The sequence below is a fragment of the Neodiprion lecontei genome, chromosome 4 (genome assembly GCF_021901455.1).
Source record: "Neodiprion lecontei isolate iyNeoLeco1 chromosome 4, iyNeoLeco1.1, whole genome shotgun sequence".
Lineage (NCBI taxonomy): Eukaryota > Metazoa > Arthropoda > Insecta > Hymenoptera > Diprionidae > Neodiprion > Neodiprion lecontei.
Window position 1 is genome coordinate 5,348,918 of NC_060263.1, and position 14,495 is coordinate 5,363,412.

Genomic DNA, 14,495 nt, shown 5'->3' on the forward strand with positions numbered 1-14,495 from the left:
GCAATTTGCGGCCAATACATTCCTAATTGGGCAACCTTAACACATGAGTGTAAAACGGGGTTAATTAGCAATGAACGTTATTGCATGATGCACGACGGTGGAAAATGGGTATTCAATTGTTGTAGGGCGATTCGAAATCGCGGACCATTCTATTCGCCTATCTAATTGCACGGAATTCGTGTGGTGGGTGATTTTCCGTTACACGCACACCGAGAAAATCTACCAATCGAAAATAATTCTACTTCAAAGTCCTTGTAAACTACTCAGGTTTCTTACCGCAAACAAAAAAATATACGGATATACATCCGGGGACAAAATGTAAAAATGCAAGAATGAGTTTTATACATACAGATGTGACCAAAAACAATTTTTTTACTTTTTATCAGCTTTGGCGATACAGGGAAATTATCGGTTTTCGTCAAAAATTACTTTTTCCAACCTGTGGAATCCGAAAAACAGTTTAAAAAGAAAAAAAATGTCGGACTGTCCGAAAAACTCTCGCGATGATCTCCGAAACGACTGAATAAAAAAATCTAAAACTCACGCTGGATTTTACAACGAAATGATGGGCATAAAAAATTGACATGTCTCGTTTAATTTCAACTTCCGGTATCACAGGAAATAAATCGATTCTCAATGTTTTACCGACAAAAATACACTTCTTCCTTATTACTTTTTCAGACTAAACGTTCATGTTTTTCCCAGCTTACATATTAATTTTTTAAAAACTGTATAATTGTCCTGTTTTTCAGATATTTTTCTTTCAAAACTTCGTCATTTGTCTGCCAAGTCGTATCAGTTTCAGATATTTCACTCTGCCGTTTTCGAGATCATCGCGGAAGTTTGTCGGACAGACCGAGAAACCTTTCCATTTTCATGGCGATGAAAAGTATTGCGAAAAAACTATTTTCCGGTTTAATTTTTTTCAATTCTTATCAAGTTTCTGGAACAACAATAAAACAAATGAAATTTATCTCAGTGGACGTTAGCCCCAAGATACACCTCAACTATCACGAGTGTGATTCTCATTTTCCCAACAACGAACAACGCGATTCGTTCCATTTGTCTTCTTCCATTTTTTACCGTTTTCTTTTTTGTTTACCTTGTTCAGGGTATAACAAACGAACTCGACGTTCCGCATTCACTCTCTCCAGTGAACCACGACAAGTCACGGCGTCGCATATTATCGCTGCTAACACAATAACAAAGCGTTGAAAAATAAATTAGACTTGAGCACGAGAATGTAACGCGTCGCTTCGATATATCTACACATAATTACACCTTATACATTTCACCGAATAAAATTTGTATACAAAAACAAATTGACTGCAAGCTTTTAATAATCTTTAAACCAAACGATTGTAATTTACAATTTCCGGTTCTATTTTCAGAGATTGAGACAGACATGAAATTCCAACTATCTCCGAGACTACGAAACTTCCTAGTACACTGAGAGAAATTTTTACTTCCGGTTACCGCTCAGTCCTTGACTATTTTCATTTTTTACCACGATCGAAAAATATAGTTCTAGGTAGAAAATGAAAATTAGTTTTCTAGCCGTTACCGGAAAGTCTGGTATCCGTTACTATTCTTTCTCATTACGATTACTGTTGCTATATTTTCTTGCAACTGTTGCGAAAATTTAATGCTAGCGCAACGATAAATTGACGTTAAAGCCTTGTTTGATTAAAAAAGTGAAGTAAACCGAAGAAACTGATTATGCGTTGCAATAACCAAAAAAGGATCGACGATAGCGCAAAATGGTTAGGCGTACCTCGTTTTTCCTAATTCCAACGATATTCAAACAGTTTTTTTAACGACACCTGTTTTACCGAATATATCCACTTACTGTAAAAAATGAAATTTTTCTCACTGTATGCAATTTTAACGCGTTTGCAGACTACTGGCAGTGCGAGAGGCTTCCTTTACAGTCTGGACGAGCTGACCGTTGCAGTAATCAATACATCGATCGATTATCCTCTGTGACCACTAATTACCTCCGCACTGCCGCGTGCATTTTCCAGAAGCCCGGAGGGCCGAAGATCAAAGATCAATTTTCCCTAGGGCTCGAACTGTATAATAACGCGGTCAAAGGGTAAGCTGCTTTTCCGAATAGCCGAGGGTTATCCGTATGCCGTATCAGCGAACGGTAAAACGATACGCGCAGTGTCGAACGAAGGCAAGATTCAAGTTCCGAATTCGAAAAGTTCCGAGAGCGTCTAACTTCGAATTATTTGCTGGCGAAACTTGAAATTAAGAGATCAAACTTAGAAGAAACAACAAGGTTTCGAATAGTCGGAAGCCCGACGGCTCAAAGTTTCGAAATGCAAGATTCTGAAAATTCAAGTTACGATGGAGCAAAGATCGGAAAATTAAAGTTCCGATGGAGTAAAATTCCAAAAATTGAAATATTTCGCCAAAGTTTGTTCTTTTCCGCCCCGTACAACGAAAATATTGGTATTGTTGTAATGCGAGGAATGAAAACTGAGCCTGAAATTCAACTACTAATTTATCCTGACGTTTGACACTTTACATTACTGAAAAAAAAAAAAAAAATACATATTTTTCATTCTCTTCCCAATATCCCAGGATCGTAAATTATTTTCTCTGAAGTTTACGGTAAATTTTTTTTCTCGCTTCGAATATGCAGATTTCTAACATCCATATTTTACGTCTCTCGAACCAAAGTTCCTGTAAATTTTGCATTTTTCGGGGCCACTGCAATCGAAAGGAATTAACAATCCGACGTGTATTTGAGATTTACAAACTTGAAGATAAGTTTTCCAAGATTTTTTTTTTTTTGGTTTTTTTTTTCAACCGTCCACAAGTTCAAATTGAATATCTTTTACAAGTCTTTACTCAAACACTGATATCATGGCGAATGAATGAAAATTACGTATTAAAAAATTGTTTTCACAGTCAGAGGTGAAACCAGCGTTTCAAAAGTGGTAAAAGAAACAAAAAAAAATAAAATAAATAAATAAAAATAAGAAACAGAAGAATAGGCGGAAGGTGAACTTCGGCAAAGCGGGAAAAAACTTTTTCCCCCGTTTCCACACTGCGACGTCTCATCGTCGGCTGATCCGGTTGTCGAGTCAAGACGTAGGATTATCAGTGTGCTTTCCTGGATCCTGAGCTTTCGTGTAAATACGAACTCCATGGTACGTACAAAACTGCAACCACTTGGACAAGTTTCGACTGTAAGGATGTACTGCTGCAGGTATCCGAAAATTACGGAACTTTGTGAAAAATCCACGTTGACAACGCGAATGAAATACAGACCGACAGAGATCGTTTCACCGTGACAGAAACTCGAACAACGCCTTGAAGACTTTCGAAGTTTGAGTACAAGGTTCGTTTTGGCCAAGGATCGACATTGTTTAGTAGATTTGCAGCAAGATACGCTCGGAAAAAAAAAAAAAAAAAATTATCGTGTAGAGGAAAGGAATAAATTTTTTTTCTTTCCAATCTCTTCGTTAAATCTGAAGTAAAAATTTGTTCATAGTAAAATAAAGCTTCTTTGTTTTTCTTTTGTTTGATAACGCGAAATGCAAAAATACTCAGCTATATTCGTTTTATGCGAGTGTATCTTTTTTGAAGGAATTTCTTTGATTTGAAAAGATTATCTTATGAAATCAATACACTTGCTGGGTTATATATTATAGTTAATAAGAATGAAAATATCCGTTTGATTCTATAATTCTAATTACGTTTCAATTGATTAAACCTTACTCCAAAAATACTATAATTTTGAAAAATCATCGATCTTTGGTCAATTAGCCTCCTTATATGTAAAGCTTGCATTCGACAATTCGCCTCTGATTAAACTCGTTTTGATCCATTACTTTCTTTTTCACACACCATTCTTTCAAATTTACGATACACATTCGCGATTTTATTTCGTTTTATTTATTTATTTTTTTTTGTTCAATTCATAGCCTTCTTCAATTTTTGAGTTTTATAAAACACATAACTGAAAACGATTAAATTTTTTTTTTTTTTTGTGCAGAGAATGAGTTTAACTGATTAGGTAAACGTTACGTGACTCACATATAGACAGGTTGAAAGTATATTTGGATCGATTTAATTACACACATCACACGGACAGTTATAATACCTGTAATATATGCGTAATACGTAGGTACTACGGGTAATTAGCAGTTGCATAATCCGGTTCGCCGGGCGGTTGCTTGCAAAATTCGCGCGTAGTGAGAGAGCGAAGAAGGATGAGAAAGAAAGAAGACCTACCGGAATGAAAAAATGATATAGCGATGGAGAAAAGTAAAAAAAAAAAACAAAGGAAGATTGAACAGACAGAGATTGGGACGGTATATGACTTGAGTAGTTAAAAAAGTTTCGGCTTAATCTCACGCTCGGCTCGTAGCGAGTTACCCGTCCAGACGGGGTCAACGAACCCGAGAAAACCTCGGCCACCTTGAATTCTGATCACCGGAATCTCGAGCACCTGCATTATAACCAGGTTAGTCCCGCAAAAAACGAGCCATGCGGACGGCCGCCGGCTGCCAAGAGTAAATTTAATCGAGTAGCGAAAAGAGAAAGAAAAAATGATAAACGGAAAGCAAAGTCCGTGTGCCATGCCGGGACGATTCCCCGAGGCAAAGAATACGTGGGGAAAAAAAAAAAAAAGATTTCCAACATACATATAATATCGACAAATTGATGAAAATAAAAAAAAGCAACGAAAAAAAAATAAAAAAAAAAATTAAAAAAAACAAACTCGTACAGGCATGCGGAATGATTTCTGGCGTTATTGACATTGAAGGCTATGTGAAGAAAACAGTTATATTTTCGCGAAATGAATGTGTGCTTTGGGTTTTTTTTTTTTTTTTTTGTTTGTCGTTTTTACTTTACATCGACATCCCACGCTGCAAATCCTCGCAGCATATTCCGACAGTATGCGAAAATAGTGCGTACCTAAATACATAGCGTGTCCCATTTTTTTAAATTTGTTCAAATACATCGAAAGTCAAACATTGAATTTAACAATATTGCGGGCCAAAGTTGTTGTGTATGATAAAGAGCATCGGACGAGCATTCCAGTTTTTGGGTCCGACGCTTTTGCTGGGTCCATTGATGCCCAGTTTTTGTTGTTCGAATAGAACCTCCTAGTTTTCATTGCATGTTTCCGCTTTTCTTCGACTTTCACGGCCCGTAATTATACGAATTTGGAGTCTAAAAAATCAACTCCATTGTCTTTTTTTAGAGAATTTAATGCCCTGCAAGAATATGATTGGAAATTTTTTTTAATTCAAGCGGTACAATAGTTACAGCATTTTTAATGAAGAAAAAAAATTTTTTTTTCGCGTTATTTAAAAAGGAAATTTCCAATGGTCAGCGAAACCTTTTGAAATTGAGCCAAAGCCTTTTTCCAAACGGGAGAATTGTTTTTTTTCTCAGTAAATAAATCGCTTCAAGACCATAGATTCGATAGGTCAGTTTTTTTCGTTATATACGCTTTGGGTGGATGGATGTTGCACAGATTTTAGTGCGATATTGCGAAATGAATCACGGAACAACGAGTACAGTCAGTAACCAGATGGCGGAAGCTCACTAATAAGCCTCGGTGAATTCAGAGAGTTTTCACCCCTTCGAAGTGGAAAAGCCTCCGTCCCTTTTCCTTTTCCTTACCCTTTCCATTACCATTTCCATTTCCATTTCCATTTCCAGGTTTATTTTGAAGTCGGTGCAGGTTCAACTCACGAACGTTCCCAACTTCTATTAGTAAATTTGTACCGCTATCCACGCAGCCATTCAAAACTTCGCGGACTAATTAGCTGTGAGAATGGGAGAATCGTTTCGCTGCTGCATGAAAAACTCGCGCTGCTGCTGCTGCTGCTGCACCATGGTAGCAATTACTCGTATGAGTATAATGCTCGATGTTGGCGTATTCGGTAGACTCGAATTAAGAGGGGGGCGGGGGGGGGGGGGGAGGGGGACATAAAAAAAAAATGTAAAGAAAAAATAAATAACCTTAAAACACCGCAACGACTAAAGTTTTCCCTACACTTGTTGTAGAGAACGCGAATTGCGACTGCATACTCGCAAATTTTTTGAATGTTCGTCGATGAAAGATGAATAAGAGAGAGAGAGAGAGAGAGAGAGAGAAATGAAAAAATATACTAGACTGTGATTTTTAAACAGCGCGATAAGATAGTTGAAGAAGAAAAAAAGAGGAATTTCAAAGCAAAACATTTTCACCAATAATCGGTGAAAAATATTGGAAATTGAAACATTTCGAACGAATTTCGAGGTGACATTGAGAAAATTTATCGTCTCGTAAATGTTTTTCTATGCTTCATTCTTTTTTAAATTTGTACAATATACGTTATCCTGATGCCTGTATATACACGCGTTCTTGATAAATTGCCTTGTAGAAAAAAAAAAAAAATAAATGAAAAAATTCGCGCAATGTTTCAGAATGAATAAATTCGGTGAGAATTCGCCCAATGCTTTGCGATCTGTAGCATAAATGTTTTATCTCTCGTCACCGAGCTGCCATACATGTGAAATGGCATAGAAGAAATATTGCGCCGTTTTGTACACGTTGTGATTCTGCAGTCATCCGCAAATTGAGAGAAAGAGAAAGAGAGAGAGAGAGAGAAAGAGTCGCAAACGTACTCGAAGAAAGCAATAAAAAAAAAAAAAAAAAAGGAAGAGAAGTGAGTGAAAAAACAAAAAAAAGGTAAACGAATCGAAATTGTCATTGTATAAACAACACATTAGATAATTTTTTTTTACTTTTTCGATACCGTTCGATAAAATTGTCAAAAATGTTGTCCATCCACAGCCGCAAACATTTGACAATAAATCGTTATATCTGGGTTTCATATCGTAGAAGAGAATACAAATCCTGTGAATCGTGTGATTTGTGCAGTTTAAAATTGTGAACGAACCCTCATGTATACATACGTACGTACACGTGAATGTGAATGTATACCGAACAGTTTTACGTAATCTGCTGTTGTGTAAATAAATAGTGAACGCGTTTCACGGATTTTGAATAACCCAGTTGATAATCACGCTTTTAATTTCATTCTTCTCTTTTTCATTACTTCTCCGCCTACAAGATTAGAGAAAATTATTTCATAACGCAAGGACCGAGAAATCGAATTAATTCATTTGCCATTTGACTTATTTGACTGATATCTATACGCGGTTCAAAATTCTGTCGTTTCGTTTTTTTCCTTTTTATTCCGTTATACGCAACGAACCAATTGTTGATGTATTGGTTTTTCAGGAAAAATTTTATTGTAATAATGAATTGAATTTTCGTAACAAGAAAAGAGTTCTCAATCTGAGTAAAAAATTTGAAAACGTACCTATATATGATAATAATTGATCGTTACGATACGCTGGCTAAATACAGCTGTTTATGTAAAACCAATCTAACGTAATTACAGATTTCAAAAATAATGAAGAAATTCGCACGAAAATTCGCTTAGTTATATATTGTAATTAAAACTTGCGAACTGTTTTCCTCCCGTTATTTTTAAAGTGTCTTCGAATGCTCGAACAATGCTACACTGAGAAAAATTTCATTTGCTACGGTAACTAGAAGAATTCAGTAAAGCAGGTATCGTTACAAAAAACTGTTTGAAAATTTCTGGGATTACGGAAAACGTGGTACGCCGAACCATTTTGCGCTATCGTCGATCCTTTTTTGGTAAATGCAACGCATAATCAGTTTTTTCGGTTTACTTCACTTTTTTAGTTAAACAAGGCTTTAACGTCAATTTATCGTTGCGCGAGCATTAAATTTTCGCAACAGTTGCAAGAAAATATAGCAACAGCGATCGTAATGAGAAAGAATAGTAACGGATACTAGACTTTCCGGTAACAGCTAGAAAACTAATTTTCATTTTCTACCTGGAACTATATTTTTCGATTGTGGTAAAAGATGAAAATAGTTAAGGACTGAGCGGTAACCGGAAATAAAAATTTCTCTCAGTGTATGAATAAATATTGGATGTAAGTGAATAATTGAATCCGTGTATAAAATTCGTACAACGATAAACGTAACGTGAATTTAACACGCGTGTGGTAGATATAATAATACGAAGATTGCAGGCAAAGATACGCAGAGCTGTGCATGCCTGTGCGGCATGATGCAAGAATATATCATCTATAGTCGTGCGTTGCAAACACACGGATGCATCCATCTGGTCCTCTGCACTCGTCGCCCCATGAAAACCAGATGCTGTTGTAAAATATAGTACAATGCTACACATTCCTGCATTTCAACGGTAAAACTCGGACTGCAACCTGGGTACAGCACAATGCACACATTGTGCGATACGTATACCTAGGTATACATGTAAATTTACATACATTTTTTGTATAAAATAAAGTACTTATTTTTCGCACCGATATACACATATATATATATGTACATAACGTAGAACGCTCGTCTTTCGACAGAAACTTTCTTTCAATCTGATCAAACGTTTTAGGGATTGCCATGGCGGTAAATTGCAAATTATTTTTTTCTGAAACACACTAGTGTATGTGTGCATGTGAAGTGTCATGAAAATAGAATTCTCGTTGTTACCGCATTGCACGGAAGCCATGTGTTTGTAGCGACGCGACATCGCTACGATAATATCTAAACGAGATTTACTGCACCCGGTATCACCCGACAGATATCGATATTGAGAGGAAATCCGAAATCCGGCATTCGGCAATACTGACCTGCATAGACAAAATATAATATACGCGCATATGCAGACTGGCCGTTTATACATACCTGTATAAACACTGTACGTGAATATTTATGTATGAATTTTCTTTTTTTTTTTTTTGCAAGCCGTCCACTCTGTTTTCAACGAATATCGTGTAGTTATAATCAATCAACGATGATCGCAACGCTTCGACGCTTGGGTGATAAAAAAAAAGACTAAAAAAACAAAGAATCGCATGCGGGTTTGGTTGTTCGCTTTCTCCCTTTCAAACGTTAATGTGCTCTTGATTTTGAAAATTTTACCGTCATTACTAGACACACACAGCTGGCACTGGACATAGATTCCCTTACCGACATCGTTACCGACACTTAGCCAAGTGGGGATATCCCCACCGTCAGGGTATTCTAGAAAGTGGTTTGCGTCTTGGCTAAGTGCCGGTAACAATGTCGGTAAGGGAATCTGTGCGCGTCTACTTCGCGTGTGTCGGTTTATCCAACACTCACAACAGTACTACCACACGCTGCCATGCGCCGTTAAAGCATCTGGCTTGCAGAGCTGTACCTATCATGCCGGATTACTACTAAGAGATTCTGTATCAGGATTTAGGGATTTTTCAGCGTGCGGAGAGAGAGAGAAAGAGGGAAAAAGAGTGGCCGAGAGTATAGGATATAAATAAGGTACCTGAGTGTATATATATAATAATAATATATATATATATATACAAAAGGTGTGGGAGATAGTAGGAGCAGCCACGATAGCTGGGAGCCTTGGCTCCGTACCACCTTCATATTACCCATAATTCTTCTCTTTTTCTCTCCGAGAGTCAATTCGCTCGTTGAAATTGGCTCCAGGCTATCTTTCGGCAAAGACGACGACGCCGAACCTCAGCAGCTTTGCCCCCTTCGCCTATAGATTCTCTTTTTCTTTTTCTTATACTTTTGCGACCTTTGACCCGGTAAGGGCCGATATCACCTTCGCTTCTTCGCGACGGTCACTCGATATAAATACCGGATAAAAATAACTAAACTACAACGACGATAGTTTATAAAATTCGCAGGAAAAATTGTCTTCGCGTTTTTAATTTGAAAATAAAAAAATTGCGAGTGAAGATTTGGAACCTGGCGTACATTTGTGACAGGCAATGGGTTGGAAACGTCGTCTCAGTTGTGTTAAATGAGAAGCCTTGAAATGGTGGGATTTACATTTCGAGTACACATCAGAAAAACCACAAAGCGGCATGAAAAAATTCGAAAGCTGACAAACGAAAGTCAGAATAGCAGGTATTTCGAATTCTTCAATTCCATAAATACTCGTAACTTTACTTCATTTTTCTACGAGATTAAAATTGGTAACGTTATCGTAATGATTGACGTTTTTGAAAAATCCTATTTCACAATTTTTTAAATTTCCGAAATCCAGTAAGCGACAACAAAGCAAAACATACCAATATTTTTAAAAACTTGATCACTTCAATGTCAATAGAAAATTGTGAACTAAGAATTTTATGCTCTGAACGTTACTAACAACCGGTTAAATTGCTAACTTCAATCCAACATTTTTCTTTCATTTTCCGCTTACCTGTAATATCAGCGATTTCCCTTATTTCCGTATGCAGAGCAAAGTTCGCTCGCCGCACCGAATCAAATCAACGTCAATCTGTAACAGAGAAATGAAAAGGGTACCGATTAAAGAACAAGAAACTGCACCGCTTAAAGTCAAAGAGTGAGTAGGAGCAGAACTGATGATGCAGCTTGAGAATGTAAACGGAAAAACATACGTTGGAATAACTGCAGCGACAAAGTTTTCCCAGGCATTTTCTTCTTTTTTTATTTCCGCCCCCACCCACCTTCAACTTTTGCTCTACAATTTTTACGACTGGATTCTACGTCCGGATTGATCTTTCTGTAGAGGGTAATCCTACTTTCGAACTTGATATATACATATACATATATACATGTATGTATGTATGCATGTATGGATGGATATATGTATACATATGTACAGATATAAGCGGGAAAAATTTTGCTTCCACACTTTTTTCCCGTCTCTTTTCTTCTTCAACTGTTCTTCTTCTTCTTCTTCTATCCAGATCTTTTCTTTTTTCCTGCTGCTTTTCAATTTCGTTGCAGATTAAGCGTAGAATATGAATAACTGCTGAAGTATGCTGCAGTTGCAGATGGGAACGAGAGAGGAATTTACATTCCCATCGGGAAAACCGGTTGCCTTGGCATTTTCAAGGGTATAAATTATATCCCATCGGTCGAAAGCGGATGTAGGAATGAAAAGAAAAATAAAAAGTAAACTATTTTACAAGTCAAATTCGCGTATAATAGACATAGTCTAGAAGTGAATCAAGCATCTAAGGATTATCAAGAAATTGATAGTACACAGTCGAGAATGAGTTGATGTGGAATAATAGAAGGATAAAAAATGGTCAAGAATTTATTGAACAATTAAATAATGATGCAAAGTGTGCTACTGAAGTGAATTTATTTGTCATATAGTTACCGAAAAAATTCGAATCAAATAGATATTGTTTATGCAACAAAGGTTTAAATATTATTGAAATTATAAGAAACTCTGGCACGGATAAATATTTAATATTATTACAATTGTTAATACTACATTTTTTCTAGTTATTCCAACATCAAATCTGCTTCTTTACTATACTGTATTTTTTCAATTACTCGACTTCCTTGTAACATGAATTTATTCTTACACCAGCATCAAATTACACCCCACAGTGATAAGAAGACATAGTACAAGTGACCACAAACAAAAATCATGACAACAGTATTATTGTAGATTTTTGTTTATAACAAATTTTTCTCCTATGACGTACGTGGATGTATATATAGAAAAAAAAAAAAAACAAAACGGTAAAACAATTTTCTCGCGATACTTTTCACCACCCTGAGAAGGAAAGTGTTTGTCGGTCATTAACAAAATTCAACGATCAGGGAATGGATTAACTATTGAGCGAATGATTTATGTTTTTTTTTTTTTTTTCCTTGATTTTAGATAAACTAGTAAGAAGTCACGATGATCGTCGCAAAGCACTACTTGTGGAACTTTTTCAACAAATATAGCGCTAACTCATTCTACAATAAATTTCAATATTATTGTCGGTTAAAGTGAAAACATTGTACGACAACTTTGCATTACTTATTTGATAAAATGCATTATAAGCTACAGAGAGCAAAAAAAAAAAAAAAGAAGAAATTGTTTAAAATAGCAATTTTTTCACGCCGCGAACTACCACCGATCCCTTTTAACCGCCGCAACCGGAAATACCTCTCGCTGCGATAATGAGCATAAACAACAAAACGCGAAACGTAACGTTGCAACGTCAACCGGGCTTTGAAACACCCCCCTGAAAAGGATATAGTTAGTAGTTAGTAGTTAGTAGTTACACGTTCATCCCCGCGTTGTTCTCTCTACTCTCTCTCTCTCTCTCTCTCTCTCGAGGAGTTTCTACTACACCTCAGGCACAAGAACTCCTCGTCTCCTCGTGTCAGGTGACAATTTATTGTGTTTCGTTCAACTATAACCGAGACGACGACGACGACGACGAAGCAGACGACGAGGACGAAGACGACTTATATACGCGAATATCGCGCAGGTCGAGAAGATATGAGAAACTTAGTTGCGGAAAGTTAAGGAAGCGGCGTGAGAAGCGAGCCTTTCATCCCTCGCCCTTACAGACGTCGAGCAAAAGCTGCGCCAACTCGAAACTCTCCCTCCCACCCTTTCTCACCCTTGAACATAGGCTGACATGGATTTCTATAGCGTATTTAACGTTTCGTATAGTTAGAAAAGCGATTCGCACGTGCCTCGGCAATCGCCTCCCCTTCTCTCTCGCAATTTTCCACACTGTGTAAGCCAAGCTGCGGCCCCGCGTAAGCTCGACTAGACGCAAAAAGCTCACGATCAGCTTCACCCGCATCTCTTTCTCACCGCAATTCAATCAGGCCGAAATGTCTTCGTTGCTCTTTTAACATCTCGACTAATTTTGTTGCTCGAGAATTCTTTCTTTGCTTTTCTATACATCGCGAAGATTAGGAATATTAGAGAGACGAAATTCAATGTTTCTTTGTTTTTTTGTTTTTCAACAATTTTATCGTACATGTGCAAAGAAATTATCGTCGCACGTTCAGGATTTAACAAATTATTTACACAATTGTGATCTGCGAAGTTTTATGTGATAATATGAAAACAAATATTTTTTTTTTTTTCTTCGATTCCACACACCGGCATTGCGAAATGTGTAATTTGACAACGTTGCAGCGATATTAATTATCATCGGAATAAAACGAGCAACCGTAGAATGAAATTGAAACAATTTACAAGAATTTTTCACCTTTCGTTTATAATTATTGCAGCTTGCGTGTATATTAATTTCTTTAATATTCAATGTGAAACTATCTGGTAACGATCAAATTAACAAAAAGTATCGATTTCGAATCACCGGCCTCTCTAATCGTCGATGTGAAGATAAAGAGTAAAAAAAAAAAAAAATGGTAATCCTTAATCCGCAAAAACAACTTTCATTACTCTCATGTATCATACAATTTTTAGGAAACTTTCACGCATTCCAAACAAAATCTCTTATAAATTATACACATTTCTTTCGTCCATCGACAAAATTTACTTCTCTTTCCGTTTCGAAAGCGTGTATTAGGCGCATCTTTTACGGACGTTTTATTTGTTTATTTGTTTATTTATTTTTCTTGTCTGGTGAGATTAGCAAGTTTGTGCAACAGTTCCATTACGATGGCAAACTTGCTGCTCGACGACTCTCGCTAAACTTTGTCTCAAAGTGAAAATAATACAAGAAAAAAAAAAAAAAAAAAAAAAAAAAAATAAGAAGATAACAAAAAACAGAAAAATATTAAATTTAACGTAGTTCGGGAATTCACCGTGCGTAATCTCATCTCTATCCTCGTAATCCCCCCCCTCGCCCCTTCTTCGTCATCAACTTCTTTTTTTTATTTCCTTTTTTTTTCCGCATCTCACCGTCGCGTGAAAGTCTCAGATTCTTATGCTTAGCGGGTAAGACGATGGTACGCGTGTAAACATGAACCGCAGGTATAACAATATGTAATGTGGGCGTCGCGTGTCCCACGAGTGAAAATCCCGACACCGGTCGGAGTCATTTTAAGCTGACGTACGTACACTACCGACACTAAAGAGGTCCAGAGCAGCGTTTAAATTACACGTACATTAGAAGATTCTCATGATTGAAAACAATCGCATCGCGAGGATGAATAATGAAACTATATTTTGGTCAATAGTCACGAAAAGAGAGAGAGAGAGAGAGAGTGAGAAATTTATTCAATTACCTATCGCGTAGGCGCCTCTGTAGCAGCATGTAATTCATTTTGTCAAACTGGAGGAAACTTTTGCTACGGCAGATATTGTAACAATGACGATTGTATTTCAATCGACCTCGAAATCAATTTTCTAAAGGCGTATGCAATTTCGAGTCGTATGCAAAACAGAAATTGAATAAATAAATAATTTATCGTTGTGCATAATTGTTGAGAGAATGGATGTTCTTATGAAGCACAGCTCGTACTTCTATAATTACTTTTTCTTTTCTTCAACTTTTTTTTTCTACTGAATGGAACGGAAATATACATGTATAAAATCAAGTATCAAACAATAGCCTTTAAGACAGTGTGATGCAAATTTGTCATTTCGACCAGTTCTATTATAGTCGTATAAGACGATTCTTATCTCTGTTCGGTAAAAAAATAAATAAATAAATAAAAGCAGAGAAAAAGCAATTATACA

The 14,495-nt window shown here is 36.6% G+C and overlaps 1 protein-coding gene across 4 annotated transcripts in view; it reads right to left on the reverse strand.

The window, feature by feature from the left end:
* Window positions 1-14,495, reverse strand: part of LOC107219802 (putative polypeptide N-acetylgalactosaminyltransferase 9) — a 195,960-nt gene that overhangs the window by 93,022 nt on the left and 88,443 nt on the right. For all 4 annotated transcript variants that reach the window (XM_015658146.2, XM_046736699.1, XM_015658145.2 and 1 more), the window contains one exon: window positions 10,278-10,355. The gene's annotated coding sequence lies outside the window, so the exon portion shown is untranslated. The remainder of the gene's footprint in view (window positions 1-10,277; window positions 10,356-14,495) is intronic.